The sequence below is a fragment of the Giraffa tippelskirchi genome, chromosome 2 (assembly GCF_054371585.1).
Source record: "Giraffa tippelskirchi isolate mGirTip1 chromosome 2, T2T-mGirTip1v1.2.pri, whole genome shotgun sequence".
Lineage (NCBI taxonomy): Eukaryota > Metazoa > Chordata > Mammalia > Artiodactyla > Giraffidae > Giraffa > Giraffa tippelskirchi.
In genome coordinates, this window is record NC_137276.1 from 174,888,383 (window position 1) to 174,905,079 (window position 16,697).

At 33.9% G+C, this 16,697-nt stretch overlaps 1 protein-coding gene across 45 annotated transcripts in view; it reads left to right on the plus strand.

Moving 5' to 3' along the window:
* ZBTB20 (zinc finger and BTB domain containing 20) overlaps window positions 1-16,697 on the plus strand; it is an 825,041-nt gene that overhangs the window by 167,585 nt on the left and 640,759 nt on the right. For 31 of the 45 annotated variants that reach the window (XM_081572030.1, XM_081572048.1, XM_081572056.1 and 28 more), the window contains one exon: window positions 4,561-4,612. The exons of 10 other annotated variants lie outside the window; for them this stretch is intronic. The gene's annotated coding sequence lies outside the window, so the exon portion shown is untranslated. Of the gene's footprint in view, window positions 1-4,560; window positions 4,613-15,390; window positions 15,528-16,697 lie in introns of all 45 variants that reach the window. 4 more of the 45 variants (XR_014077377.1, XR_014077378.1, XR_014077376.1 and 1 more) reach the window with 1 other exon arrangement.

Here is a 16,697-nt window from a genome sequence, read left to right on the forward strand (position 1 = left end):
ATTTGTTCTCATGGCAAATTTTGTTTGTCTCTCTGTAGTGTTCCTATTGCTAACATTGATACATGTTTTATCTGTTTTCTTTTATAATAATATGCTTACTGTATAAATTTAATGTCAAAATTCTTACATTTTCTACATTCCAGCCTGGAATTTGATCAAAGATGTGAACATTTAAAATGTGGCTTCTAGGAATTTAATAGGTACCATTATGAGTGATTTTTTAAAAGAAATATTATTTTTATTTTCTTTTACTTTCCTTTCTTGCTTTGTTGTTCTCTTTTTTCCCTTCTATCACTCCATCTACTTTATTTACTTCTTTTTTAAAAATGTATGCAGTTAATGGAGATGGCCTTCACCAAAAATAGGACAGAGAGACATTTCCATGTGGCTTTCTTAACATTCAGCAAATTTAATGATATATTACCTAATTTTTTTCTGCAACTGTAGACTGTGTTTGTTTTTTTGCAAGAGACGTGGGCTTGATCCCTGGGTGAGGAAGATCCCTAGGAGGAGGAAATGGCAACCCACTCTAATATTCTTGCCTGGGAAATCCCGTGGACAGAGGAGCCTTGCAGGCTACAATCCGTGGGGTTGCAAAAGAGTCAGATACAACTCAGTGACTAAACAGCAACAACAATATTTGGTAGGAAATTGTAAAAAGAAAAATATCTATTATATCTTAATATCTGAGATAAGCACTTATTATATCTTAATATCTGAGATAAGTCCTAGGAATAATTTAGTATATAGGTGCTTTGATGTCTTTGTTTAGTTGCTAAATCAAGTCCAACTTTTTTGCCATTTACGGCATGGACTGTAGCCCACTAGGCCTCTCTGTCCACGGGATTTCCAGGCAAAAATAATAGAGTGGTTTGCCATTTCCTTCTCCAAGGTGTCTTCTTGACCCAGGGATGAACCCACATCTCCTGCTGGGAAGCCCTCGTAAAAGTGTTTACATGCTTTTTATAACACATATGCTTTTTCTAATACATGTGCACTCACACATACATACAGGTCAACATTTATATATGCATATGACCAAAAATTTGCATAGCTTATGTATATTATATATACACAAATTGTTAAAAATCGCTATTTTAATATCATGACCATTTTACAATCTACATTTTAAGCTTAATGGTGTACTGTAAGGTTTTACTTGCCATATTTAATGAAAGGTTATCATTATATCACATATAATTTTTTTAACCAGTTCACTATTATGGAATATTTAGGTTATTTTAATTTACATTTCTTTCAATTACAGGTCAACATTGTTTCACGTATACCTTATGCTCTTCTGTTGTTAACTGCCTATTCATTTTAAAAAATGAGATATTTGGTTTTTTTCCTCCTAAAAACTATTTACCCTATGAATATCATATACATTAAAAATATTTATCTTTATTTGCTGTGGGCATCTTAATTACGTTCAAGATATTTTTGGGTTTATAAAAAATTTTTGTTTCAGTTAATCAAATTAAGAAATCTTTGTGCTTATGTTATATACTATTATCTATGTGTTTCAAAAGGCCTTCTTACCTTGGAGTTTAGAAAATTACATACATACATTTTATTAAAGCTCTTCGATTATTTTACTTATTATATTAATATATGTTTCTGATTTTTATTTTGGTACATGACAAAAGGTAGGGAACAAAATTTTTTTGTTTTTTAATTACTCAACCATCTCAGAACTGTGGAAATGCAATTTGTAATATTTACCCCATACTAAGTCCCTATGATCTGTTCTACACATCTGACTCTACCAATGACAGATATCACACTGTCACTTATATTTCAATCTTTGGTAAAAGTTAACCTCGTTCTCTGCTACTTTGCTGCAGAAGAGTTCTTGCACTAGAAACGTGTATTAACCTGATGGAGGCAGACAGAGCTTGTGAATGGTCAAGATAATGACCTAGTATCAAAGCCTTCATTTTTTTCTGATTATTTCTTACTTTGTTTTTAATCTATGACTTATTGGCTCTATCCATTTTATATATTTTCTTTTTTTTCTTTCTTTTTAATCCATAAGTGATTATTAAGTGACATTAATTTAACAGAATTAGATTGATTTATGCCTATGAAATATGGTAACTTTCTTGTATTCGTATGGTCTGTTTTTCTAATTAGTGAACTGATATTTGTGTCTTCCTATTTTCAGTTCTGTAAATGTTTATTGAGAATTCTTGCTGGGCACTATTTAAGGAGCTGTAGGGAAACAAAAATGGATGTCTTTGACAAACTTATAATCTTATGGGGCAATTCACCATTTATAAAAATAATAGTAACATAATAAAATAATAGTTATTGAGAGTACTGTTTGCAATCCATTATACTAAAAAAGGTAATATGTATCTCCTTTAATCCTTGTAATAGCCCACATAACCTCCAGATATTTTTAGACATTTTCCCTTACTTCACTCAGCAATTTTATTATTGTTACCTTCTCTGAGCAGCTTTTCTTTCCAGAACTATCTAAAATATCAGTCCATGTAACTGTCAATGCTATTACCTTGCTTTGTTTGTCCTTGTAGTATGAATTATAGGACATTATTAGTTTAGCAATTTATTTGCTAATAGTTTGATTCCCCTGCTAGAATGAATATTGAGTAGAAGACTATGAAAAATGAGTTGCAGTAGTTGATAGTTGTAAAAGGTTAAAGTTTAATTTAATATGTAACATTTAACTTCTTTAAGCTTAAATTGTTTCATCTGTAAATAGATGTAGACTTAGTGCCTCATTCATAGGTTGGTCAGGCTGTTGATTCTTTCCTTCAATAAATATTCATTGATCTCATACTATGGGGCAGACACTATTCATGTACATGGGGATAGAATAAAAGAAATAGAGTCTGACCTCATGGAACTTCCATTCTAGTAGGGAAGACAGACAAAAAATAAATAACAATTGCTTTTATAACATAATATGTAATGGCTAAATTAATTTTCTCTGAAGTATCCTTCCCTACTTCATCCCCATGACATCAGTAGTTTTTTCTTTTCCATTCCAAGTTATCCTCTGTTTATCCGTGCTTAATGGGTATTATCTCACTCCTCCTAGCAGATTCAAATTTTTAGGGCCTCTTCTAAAGATCAATATTACAGAATAAGTGTGGTATTACTCAGGTACCCTACTATGGCAGAACTATAACTTTCCTTTTCTGGATCCTTTTTTATGTATTAGTACATCATAAGCTCAGGATTGCTGGTATGGATTGCTGTTTGGTTCTTTGTTTCCCTTTTGTTTCTGCATCTTAAAGATCTAGTCAGTTGAAAACCTTAGACCATCTTCGTTTTAATAAAAATTTCACTATAGATGTACTGGTTTACAGGATTTGCTTATGATTATGTATGTTTTTCCATGAGTAAGACTGCTTTTGAGACTTTGAATGGCTGAATGTCTGTGAAGATTATTAGCAAATATGACATTAAGGTTCTTAGTGTGGTTTCATAACAAATTTAGAGAGGTCACTTTTCAAGGACATACAATATTAAACTCAGTATTTAATAGGGGAGTTGTTTCTAATTAAATCTTTTTATATTTTAACTCACCAAATTGGCATTAAAATCACCTCAGCATCCTGCTGCTTTACTACTCCCAGTCCTAGTCTGGATTCTACACTATCAAATGCATTTGGTTGGAAAATAACTGATCTATTTGGTTAACCTCCCTGCCTCTGTGTGTGTGTGTGTGCACACTCTCAGTTGTGCCCAATTCTTTGCAACCCCATGGACTGTAGCCCACCAGGCTCCTCTGTCCCTGGAATTTCCCAAGCAAGAATACTGGAGCAGGTTGCCATTTCCTATTCCAGGGGATCTTCCCGACCCAGGGATCAAACCTGCATCTCTTGTGTCTCCTGCTTTGGCAGGTGGATGGGTTCTTTACCAATGTGCCACTTGGCAAAGCTCATATCTGTGTACGACCCTCCTAGAACCTTGCTTGCTGAGACTGGGAACATAAAGCCACGTTCTAATATCAGTGCATTAGGTACTGAAGACCAGTTCAAGCTCTACTGAATGTATTACCTTCTACTTCCTATTTCTTTCCACCCATTTACTTTCTATTTTCTTTAGATTATGCATTTTATGAAAATCTTTCCAACTGCAATCATATTTTTTGGATAGGGCCTGTATTTTATCTTGTATACTTCCTAACTTTCCAGTGCTTACCAGTGTATTATATGTAGTAGATTTTTGCTAGATCTCTGGTAATTAACAATAAACAAATAAATGGGATACAGCCTATTTGATACTAGTGTTTTAATTTTAAAATACAAATGTAAAAACATTTGTATAAATTAATAAAGCTTCTAATAATTCTATAATAAATATTCTGTTCTCCATCTAAACCTGTACAGTGGTTTCCATTGTAAACTCATGCTGTATTTTACCAAGTACTTGTTCTGCACATAGACAAATTAATGTTAGCCTTTATTTATCTTTTTAAAACTATAGACATTAGTTGACATATACAAATTCAACTACCTATGTCTCATGACTAATCATAAAGATATGGAAATGTAATTCCTAATTTTAAGTGTTTCTCTTTTACAGTCTCACAAAAAGAAGTGTTAAGAATTTCCCTTTGAGTCTCTGAAGGCTAAAGGTAATGTCCAGTATTTTGTTCAATAGGTTTTCATCTTCCTGAAAAGTTTCATAATATTAAAGACCTTCAGCTTACTCTCTCAGGTCTTTTCTTTATTTCCCTTTAACACATTAAATAAACATTTCTATGTATACCTAAAAATAATCTAACATTATGAGTCAAAAAAGAAAAAAGCTTTTGTTGTCTCAGAATATGTCAACCTAATTTGGTGTTGCTGTATCCCTTCAGCCTTCTATTTGGGAATATACAATGGTCCCTCCCCTGATTTTTGAAGCAGTTTGGAACTCTTCTGATCTTATGCCCTGCCCTTTTCCTAAATAGACACGTTGGCTCAAAGTAAAAAAGTCAGTACCTATCCCTCTTTAGGAAGAGCTTTACAACTAACTGTAAGAAATAAAAATACAGTTTTGAGAGAACAACAAAACCATGTAGACAAGATTTAGTGGCTACTCATAGTCAGAAATCCAGAATTTCAGGCAAAAAGTTTATAATAGATGTGTTGCTGCATCGTATAAAAAGAGCTCATAGGGTTTGAAGAAAGTTTCTGATACGAGAGGGGGCTGTAATTACTTTGCTTCTTACATGCATGGTTAGATCTTCCAGCAAGAATAACATGGTAGGGTAATTTATTACAGAGGAGTAAATCACAGATTACATTGGAGGGGGAAGGGGTGGTATGATCCAACCATCAGTTTTGTGAACACATACTTAAGCATGTGTGATAGCTTGTTTTTAATTTCTTTACACCAGTGCACACCTCAAACATTCCATTTAGCAGTGGGATATGCAAATTGTTCCAAATGCAGCAGCAGTACTTTCACCTGAATGTCAAAACTGTCAGGGAGCTTTAAATCAAATCTTTATAACATTAAAAAAAAAAAAAAAAAAAAACAGCCAGCCCCAAGATTGAGGCACCAAACTCACTTCATAAACTTGATTCTCATACTTTCAAAAAGCTCCTGTATGTCAACAGGGTAATGTCAAAGTTCTCATTCACCTGCTTTCTAATTTTAACCTTTTAAGGATTTTATTTTATTTGGCTTAATTATGATATTTTCTACAAATTAATGATAAATGCCTTGATTAATAAAACCAAATGTCAGAGAAAATGACAACTTGATGAAAAATTAATACTCGGCAATATTTTAAGGTACAGAAGTACTAAAGATGTACTCTTAAACCTCATACTTCATCAGCTCCTTCTGAAGGTGGGTAACCAGAATTTTCCTTGCACTTAAGTTTTCACAGCCACATGTGTAGATGCATTTTAGCATAATTTGAAGCTGTTGTTTTGGCTACTAGCTGTTATAGATATACATATATTCTTATTTTTTCTCTTTCTTTTGCCTCATAGTATTATTTATTTTTACTTCAAAAAAATCAAAGTAAATTATATTTTGAGTTGGTTATATTGATGAAGCTATCATAATAAGCATCCAAATAGTAGTGTGTGTGTGTATGTGTGTGTGTGTGTATTTCAGGACATCTCATGGTGCAAAATGTAGTAACTAGTGACTGGTTATCTGCTAGACTATTAATTTATTTGGTTATGAATATTCATTTGTTACACTTTAAAATTATTAAGCAAAAATAATCTATATACAGAACACAGTCTTTCAAATGAAAATAGATTTTTTATGGACATTTGCTTTTTTAAATACTTTTTCCCTTATCTTTCATTAAAATACCTGAATACCAAAAAAGAGTTGTAATTTGCCAATAAACAGTTGGTAAACAGTTGGTTAGATAAAACTGAAGAATAAGAAATATGGCTACTTTTTATTTTCTCCTTTTACTGGAGATCATCATATTGAAAGTTAAAAATATCTGATTTGTTTTTCCATCTTCACAAATATCTGGATGATTTTTGAATGTGAATACTTAAATAGACCATTAAATATTATGCACAAATGGTACTGTGGAGGGTTATAGTCCACGTTGGTTTTATTTTCATATTTCAAAGCTATAGCTACCAACCAAATGAGAGAAGGCACAATGACCTCTTCTTTGCTATGCTTTTGTTTGGTTTGGTTGTTCAAAGATAAAAAGACCCACACAATATACTGTCAGTGAAATGGACTCACTTTGACCATCTGTTCATGTAATGACATGATGGTCATACCTATCAACAGAAATTTTTGCCAACTAATGCTAAATTTTTTTTTTCTGTAATATACTGGAAATTTCTGGGTAGGTGTTTTAGGCATGTTGCTAAGTACAGTAAGATAAATCAGAGGGGAGTGTTGCTCTACATCCTATAAATACAATGTATTGCCAATCCCAAGGAAAAACCTTTTTCAATGGAGATTTCTAGTACTATTTAAAATTGGAGATGAATTGTGCTGAATCTTCCCTTAGCTGGCTCTAGGTTTTATTGTTGTTGTGTCTTGCCTGGTTCCAGACATCCAGTCTGTACTGCCAAAGCTGCTTGATGAGGAGAGGCCACCAACATCGCTGCCCTGACTGCTTACATACCTGCCATGAATAATAGATCTGTCAGCTAGTTAATCACTGCATTGTAACTATCTCTGTTTCTCCTTAGCCCATCACTGCCCAGAGAAGTTTAAGTTCCTTTGTAACATGAAGCTTCTATTATGTTTCTATACCTGCATTTATTTGTATGCAAAAGCATTCATTCTTCTCTTTTCATACACCAGTAAATAAGACATGCCCCACTTCTTTGACAGTTCTTAAATTACATAGTAAACAATGTACTTTTTTCCCCTTGTTTATTCTGTTCTTCAGCCTCTCATAAATTTACTTCTGCATATAAGCCAATTAAATTTTATTCATTAGTTATAAGATTTGGAAATATTTACACCTGCCTCACAATCCATAGTTTTGTAAGTTTTTAGTTGAGATTATAGTTATTTGGTGTAAGTACTATAAGAGAACATCATCCTTTCCCCAGATAAACAAAGGAGACAGACTGAAACCTGAAATAGCCTCTTAAAGACTTTTGCTTGGTGTTAAGTTGTTTGATCCTAGACATGAGGACAACCAATTCAACCTTACACAGTTAGAATCTTTAGATTTAGGGAGTTAAGATGATATTTTAAGCCTGATGCTTTAATTAAAACAGACATCAATCTGCTGATGTTCTTTGACAAATCTAAACCTTACAGGAAAATAAAAAGCATTAGATTATCTCTTATCCAGTGGAAAAACAAACAAATTAGACCATATATTCTCTGTAAATGACTTTTTAGAAATTGCATTCTCTCCTCTAAACCTATAGTATTTTATACTGCAAGGTTAGGTAAATGAGACCTTACTGGTTCGAAACTATTAATGTAGTTTCCAAAGTTGCTTAGAGCATAAGTTAAGTGCCAGTAGAATGATTGGTTCTATTAAATAGGATTCATTTACCATATGTGTTTCTTTTGGAAGATTGTATTTATATTAATTGAATAAACTATGCTCAGGGAACACACTGATAAATAGAGTAATCAGAGGATACCAAGAAAAACCATGACGTTGTCCACGAAGTGTAGGGGATTTTCTTGATGAAATGCTGCATTCATTTTTCCTCCCTACCTACCATTTCTCTAAATATCCAGGTCTCCTTTGTATCCTTTAGTGATGACAAGATGTTTTTTATTCCTCTAATGAAGTGGGAAGCAGATTAACATACTTTCTTCTTGGGAATTAGATTACTTATTGTAGTACTGCTCAACATATCTTTGTAATACTCCCCAACCCCTACCCACAACTAATTAGTGACTTTCAGAATTAGGGAAAATCTTAGTTGTGTGGTGGCTCTATATTTACCAGCGATCAAGGAAGTGTTACTAATACACTTGTCAGTGTTAAAAAAGAATTAAGTAAATAAAGGGCCAGATGGTTGAGCCCAGGACCTATCCAGAGCCCAGTATGTGTGGGCTGGTCCAACGGAATGAGAAACATTAAAAGGCTAAGTGGAATCAGAGTTTGGCTTCCACTTATAAGAAAAAAGAATATTTTTCAAATGTGTTTTCTTGTGATGTAATGATTTACATGTTTGGATCTCCTTTGTACTAGTAACATTTGAGTGCATGTATTTCCTTGTGCATCAAGAGCCAATAATGTTTATGAAAGTCTCTCTTGTGAGACGTGTAATAGGACATAGTAGTAGCATTGAAGTAAAGCAGTTACCATGCAGCAAACATTTTTTTCTGGTTCAGAGAAGAGTTCTTTGTTCTCAAAGTTATGTTTCTGCTATTATAACTTACTTATTACACTTTATTACAATTGAATATCTGCCTCTTTCGTAGACTCTATGACTCATGATATGAAAAAAATCTGGTTATGTAATGTTTGCTATAGTACATGGCCAGATGCTGCTGCTGCTGCTGCTGCTACGTCGCTTCAGTCGTGTCCGACTCTGTGCGACCCCATAGACGGCAGCCACTGGGCTCCGATGTCCCTGGGATTCTCCAGGCAAGAATACTGGAGTGGGTTGCCATTTCCTTCTCCAGTGCATGCAAGGGAAAAGTGAAAGTGAAGTCGCTCAGTCGTGTCCGACTCTTAGCGACCCCATGGACTGTGGCCTACCAGGCTCCTCCATCCATGGGATTTTCCAGGCAAGAGTACTGGAGTGGGGTGCCATTGCCTTCTCCACATGGCCAGATGAGGAACTAGTAAATACCCCTTAATGTTTTGTTGTAATAAAAGCATTATAGTAAGTGTTTATAATAAAATTTAATTTAAACTGAAGAAATTAAAACAGCAAATTCCTTTCTTTTCTTGTAATTTAATTGTCTTTACATGCATACATAAACATCTTGTTTCCCACTCTATTTTCAATTCTTTTAATTTATTTTATCTTTAATATATACTTTTGGAAGCTGTTTTAAATCTTTTTGGTTTCCAGAATAGATGCGTGGGTCAGCAAATTGCTGGGTAGGTAAACTGAGTAAGTAGAGTGTACATTATTTTTTGGATTTTTCTTCCCACCATAACATACATAATTCTAGAAGAGATTAACTAACTATAAGACTCCTGCCTTCCTTCTTTCCACCCTCTAGCAAATATTTATTGAATGTTTGCTCTGTGCCAAGAACTTCCTAGCGGTTAGATATAGCTGTAGAAAAAAAATGAGACATAGTTTTTCCCCTTTGTAGGACTCATAAGAAAGAGTGAATGAGTGAAAGTTGCTCAGTTGTGTCAGACTCTTTGCGACCTCATGGAGTATATGGTCCATGGAATTCTCCAGGCCAGAACACTAGAGTGGGTAGCCTTTCTCTTCTCTGGGGGATCTTCCCAACCCAGGGATGAAACCCAGGTCTCCTGCATTGCAGGCAGATTCTTTACCAGCTGAGCCACAGGGGAAGCCCTGATAAGAAAGAAGAAGGACTAATAAGAAAATAAAATACACACATAAATAAACATTATAACATAGATCTATAACTGACATTATATATATATAAAAAGATATAAAAATGACTTATTTTTCTGGACTTCTGAATTCTGACATGGGTTAAGAAATTTGGTCTTCAATGGCCTGCCTTCTTAATAGAGGAATTCTTCTAAATTTAAAAAATATAGGCAGGCAAAATTATTTCAGATTATGTCTTGAAGGGTGGGTGGCCTTGGGATGAAGATAGGTGCAATGATATTTACTTTCAAGGTGAGTCATAAAGAAAACAATTTTATAAATCTGGCTTAATATATATAATATAGGTTACCTCCATAAGTATTTTCAATCTCAGATTGAAAAACCATGGGAATTTCTAGTATTTTTTAAATTATAAAAATTATTTCTTTAAAGATTATTTATTAATGCTCCATAGTATGAGTTTATCTGTAAATTGGGTAGTAGTAGTGGTGATGAAAGACTAAATGATAGAAGTATATATTTTTTCCTTCCTTTCTGTGGACATGTGTGTGGAATATTTTTGTCTGCCGATCAGATTGTTCATTATGCTCCCTTTGGATGTGTATACCGCTTGGCCTTCCAGCCTTGCATGCTCATTCAAAGGCATTCCAAGTCATTATGCTGGACTTCAACCTTGTTCGGTAAAAAGGCCATTTCCTCCATCAACTGTCCACTTGGACATACATTCTTTTTACTCTCAAAAAGACTTTATATGCATTCAGAGTATATTAGTTGGATTTGTCAAATTACTCACAGATAATCAGTTTTTTAAAGATATAATTTAAGCTATGACCTCTCAAACTGTGAATTATAAGGTTTGACCCTTTGGTTCACTATTTGACACAGCAGCCATTAATTACAGTTTTTAAAGAACATTTTATTTCAGTTAGAATTTGTGTTATGAAAACAGTTTAAGTATTTTCCTTTTAACTTTCTGGAAAAATGTTGACATGTAAAAACAGTAATATAAACATAATATATATACATTCAAATATAACAAGTAGCTGTCCTGCATATACATCCTATATTTAAGTATATTCATGTATATTTATATATGAAGTCTATTATACATAACTATAGTTATTTTTATATAATAACCTATGAGTTAACACTAAGACCATACTTATTTTATTTAACTGGTGTCAGAATGAGACTGACTTTTTAATATTTAGCAGGGTGAGATGAACTTTATTACTAATTGATTCTAGATTTTCCCCTTTTTTGTATTGAGCAAGGATACAGAACTAGGTACCTATGTATTATGCCCAGTGTCTGTTAGCGATTTGAATGTCCTCAAGATGGTTCTAAGTAACACGGTGAGGGAGAATATAAACTAGTCAGTGGTTTTGACAAATGTGCATAGCTCAGGGTACTGAGATGGAGAGTACATGAAGAAATGTCAGTTTAAGTAAGTGCAAGAAGACATCCAGATATGTGTACACTTTGCTGGTATCCTCAGTATTTGAAATGGAGGAATGTAGTGTCTTCTTATGGTATAAAAAGAAGATATGTATATATCTGAAAATAGTTCAGCATATGGTTTTCAGTTCCTGTTTAATAAAAATCTAATAATATTGGATAATTTCTTCACTTCCAAAGTACTTATCTTCTCATTTTGTACTAAAACAGGTTTTTTTTTGCCAAGTTCACAAAATTAAATCTAAAATACCATGGAGAGATGATTATTTAAAAACATCTGAATATTTTTCTTAGAGGTACATAACCATCCCTTTGTATTTCAAGTGTATTAAAAAATGGTTAATTTTGTTTTGGTCAGCTTCTTCTCTAGCTAAGCTTAGCATGATATTTTTCATAAGAAAAGTTAATTTATATGATGACATTGAAAATAAAGACCTTTTAAGGAATGTGACCCTTATAGGATCTATACTATTGTTCCTAAAATTTTTCCTAGAAAATCTATTTCCCTGTATGTTCCTTGTACTTTAAGATTTAAAAGAAAAAAAATTCACTTTATAGAAACCCCAAAAGAGGAAATTGATATTCCAAAAAGAGGCAAATACTTATCATAAACTATGTGTTTAGTTATTTCTAAATTACTTTTAAAACAGGATCTAAGCAGTAGAAAGTCTTTTTCTAATTAAACATATAGTTTGGATTGCACTATTTTCCTTTAAACCCATTAAATTGTGCTTTTTAAGGAAATAGTTGCCTCTATTTTTTTTCCTAAAAGCAAAAATTAAGTCAAGTTATATTAACTAAGGGTAGAATTTTTGAAAGACAAAAAATTTCTGAAGCTAACTGTAAGAAAATTTTTATTTCACCAACTGTGTTCCCTTTCTCATGCAGTAAGCTTCTTGAGGGAAGGGAATATGCTTTCTTCATTCTTTCTGTTTAGCTCAGACCAGATACTTAATAAATGTTTATTGAATTGATCAACCTATCAGTAGACTTAAAGAAACTAACTGTAGTAATCTGCTGCTACTGCTGCTAAGTCGCTTCAGTCGTGTCCGACTCTGTGCGACCCCATAGACGGCAGCCCACCAGGCTCTGCCGTCCCTGGGATTCTCCAGGCAAGAACACTGGAGTGGGTTGCCATTTCCTTCTCCAGTGCATGAAAGGGAAAAGTGAAAGTGAAGTCGCTCAGTCGTGTCCGACTCTTAGCGACCCCATGGGCTGTAGCCCACCAGGCTCCTCTGTCCATGGGATTTTCCAGGCAAGAATACTGGAGTGGGGTGCCATTGCCTTCTCCACTGTAGTAATCAATTCTACTCAAAATTTGTCCAGAACACAAGCATAGCAAAAAAAGGATTCTTAAAAAAAAATATGTCCACCAAATTTCCTTTGGGTCACTGCTACAGTATTCCCTGTAGGTCTGAGCATTTGTTTTCAAATTTATTGTGACAGCTCAGTAAGGAAAGAAAAGTTTTGTCCTATATGCTACAATGAATTTAAATTCATTTTTAAGACAAAATATATTTTTTTAGGTGACAAAAAGAAAGACCAAACCAAACCAATGACTTGTCAAAGAAGTTTTATATCCTAAAACTTGATGACACTAAAGGATTACTAGTCTTAGAAGTGTTTAATACTCTAAGTTTACACTACCCACAAGTGATGATAGTACTTAGTATGAAACAGCTTTTTCTTTGTATAGACTTACTACCCGGGATCTGAAATTTAGGCAATAATTAGCCTCTTAAATGGATCTGTTTGGAAAGCATTATAAAATAAGATCTCCCTTCCCAAAGAAAGGTGCAGTTGTGTTAAGGCTACACTCATTTAATGGTTTCTCAAGTGAAACAGGTGTCTTCCCCACTTTGTTCTCCAGGAGCAGCTTTGTAGATCTAAGCACTGCGTATATAGCACACAGTGGCACTATTAAAAAATCAGAATGAGGCCAAGGGAAAATTCATGTAGGATCCACACACCTAAATGCAGTTAGTAAACAGATACACTAACTCTCATTAAGCATAATTAAGCCTAATATTGACTGTAAACTGTTACTTACCTTAAACTTTTCTGTAGAGAATGTGGAAAGGGATTAACCTAGCAGACTGGGACATTAATAACTACCTCTTTTACGTTAAAGTTACCATCAAGAAGGGCTGTATTCATAAATAAAACATAGAAGGGATTGAGAGACTGAAAATATGTAAATTTACTTTATAAAAAAGAAAGAAAAACCTAATTAAAAAAAAAAAAGTGAGCTGTGAGCGATGCCAGACCCAGCAAAATGGAACTCTGGCTAATCACTACCAAAAAAAATAGGCTGAAATAATCACAGAAATGTGTTCTTGCCTTCTGACTGACAGCATCTGCTTCACAGGAGACTTCAGTTCAGCCAAGTCCATTCTTTGTCATGCATAACCTCCTCCACAGATGAAACTAATGTGAGGTTTGAGGAGAGGATGAAGGAACTTGGGAGAAATAGGATTTCTTTCCTGTTTTTCTCCAGTTGTTAATAGCTCTTTATTTATGAAATTGATTATAATGATTGTATAAGTGTTGTTTCATTTGTCAGTAAGAAGTCACAGTGCTGTTTTTTGTTCAGTCAAAATGGTTTGGTAACTGGTCTCCTGCTACTATTTAATAATCTCCTTCTTGGGTGCAATCTAAAGAGTGTGTTGTGAAGGATATAAAAATGTCAGCTAAATTTAAGATCAATTGTTAAGTTTTTATATTATACTGCTGCCCCAAGGGGGGAAGCTAGGATGTAGGAGATAAGAATTTAAAGAGAAAAGAAAAATAATGACAATACAAACTTACCTACCAGCCTAAGAGACATCTTTAAAATCTATCATCCTGTCTGTTTGTTGTGAATGTGTGCCTTTATCTATTACTTGTTTTCTATTGCCATTCCAATAAGGAACCATATACTCATTTTTGCACTTTCTTGTTACTTAACAGGGTGGGGTTTTTCTAATTTTTGGAATTGAATCTCACACACAACCTTGGTTATGGTTGTAGTATTAAACCATAGTTTAGGTTTAACATGTTAGGCCCATAGGAACGTCTTAGTGGTAGCATGCTAAATTTTATCGTTGGTGAGCACCAGAGTGATATAGTAGCTGTGTATGTAGAAAAGGGAGCTTAGAAATTAAGCCTGGAGCATGTATTCATATTTTTTTAGAGGATGTGAGGTTTAATTTTAGAATAAAACCCCTAATTTTCCCCCTGAATTTAAAGTTAGTTTCACAGCTTATGATATGAACTAATGAAACAGAAATAATTAATGGACAAAAGTCTATCCTTCATTTCCCTCACTGAGCAAAAATTCACAGACTGGTTGGTTGACAGAGGATGAACAAAAACAGCAAAAGTAAGAGTACTTCTATCCTCCATTCTTGTAGCAATCGTGACATTACGAAATAACCATAACAATGGCACTCTTATTAATCAGACATATTTATACAGAATTAGTGTTGGCTTCTGCTCTATATTACCTTTAGTTTTACATGAACTTTTATTATCTGTGCATATCAAAAGAGACGTGGTGGATGAACAAAGAAACCCTGTTATGAGACAAGTATTATTTGACATTTTGGGAAGCTCTTATTATAGGGTTTCCTCTTAAATGAGAATAACGGGAAGGTTGTCATTAGTTGCACTATTACAGACACTCTGGATTTTTAAAAACAGAAACGGAGCCCACTTTTTTCCTCGAAGAAGATTCATTAGTTAGAATAATTCGAATGATCTAAGACTTCTGAGACTTGGCCCCCTCTTCTTCTTGCTTTATCGTGTGAAACAATGACCCCATAAGGCATCTCTTTAGCTACTTTTTCCCGTGGTTTACAGAGCAAAGTTTAGTGTATGGTTCTCTTATTTTTTTAAAGATGTATCATCATCTTTAGACTTTTGGAAAATCTCTGATTAAACCAAAATATAGATGATTTGCAACGTCTATACTTCTATTGGAACCCAGATGCCTGTTTTTGTTTTTTTTCTTCCATCCTTAAAGAGGACAGCTCTAAGTAAGTTCATTTGAGGTCTTCCCCAAATCCCACGGACAGAGGAACCTGGCGGGCTACAGTGCAAGGGGTCACAAAGACACATCTGAGCAACTAAGCACGTACGCACATGGCAGGCTTATGACAGGTATGACTGGGAATTATGGTGAAAAAAAAAGCCTGACTATGGGTAATGTTTAATCATCTCTTAAAATTACAGGAACTATGTGTTCAAAACCTAACCAGTTGCCATATATTTATTTTTTCTAGAATTTAGGATAAAATTTTAAGTCCGAAAAGTAAGAAAAAAAATAGGTGAATCACCACAGCTGCAATACATCAACTGCATAAATAAGAACAGTGATTCTTAAAGTGGAGAAAATAGAGATCAAAACTACCACCTGTGGGGTCTTTTGAAATTAACCTTCCCCAAGTTGACAATTATTTGTATAGATGCTTGTATGAGAGCCAAAAATACTAGAAAACAGTTTACCAATTGATAATTAAGCTGCTTTTAATCTTTTGAAGTTTAGATATAGAAAACTGAATAGCAATTTTTAAATCACAGAATTTTCCTCTACCCTTATCATATCTTCCTATTTTATGTTAACAGAGACAGAGTTTGGGGGTTCAGTGAAAAAAAAGCAACTCCCCCCAAAAATAACACATAAACTCTCAAGAAGAAAAAAAAAACAAAGGCTGCCAAGTTTGAAGTTTAAATACATGTAAAACAGGCCAAGTTTTCTGAATGAGCCACAAAAAATCATTAAGCTCTTCCTAATTACCCATCTATCTTGCATAGCAATAGAGAAGGACCTGTTCTGTATCTTGAAGTACTTAAACTGAATCCTTTCAAATTATTTCCGTATCTTTAATTTCTCATGTTTGCTATTATACATTTTAAATTGGATGCCAGAAAGATAGGCAAAGTGATTTTACCTGTGGCCATTCTGCCATCTCTACATAGGGGGGATACTTAAAACCTATTTAAAATAGGAGAGATTATCCTTGTTGAGATTCACGAGATTTCTTGGCTTTAATCTCTAGAATGTAATGTCTTCTCATTTTAGGGACATTAACCAAAGCGAACATTTTATACATGTTCACTATATACCTTTTTTTTGCTACTTATAAGGTGCTTATTGCCAAATAGCACTTGAAGGTGGTTCAAAGCAGAATATATTTGCATGTTTAAATCCTGATCAGATTATGGTGTGTGGGAGCACTCTTTAATGTTCTGGATATTACATGTATGCAGTACCTTGTTTAGGTGACTCATCTTAAATGCAGAGAAGCTGAGGTCACTGAGGAGAGCCAC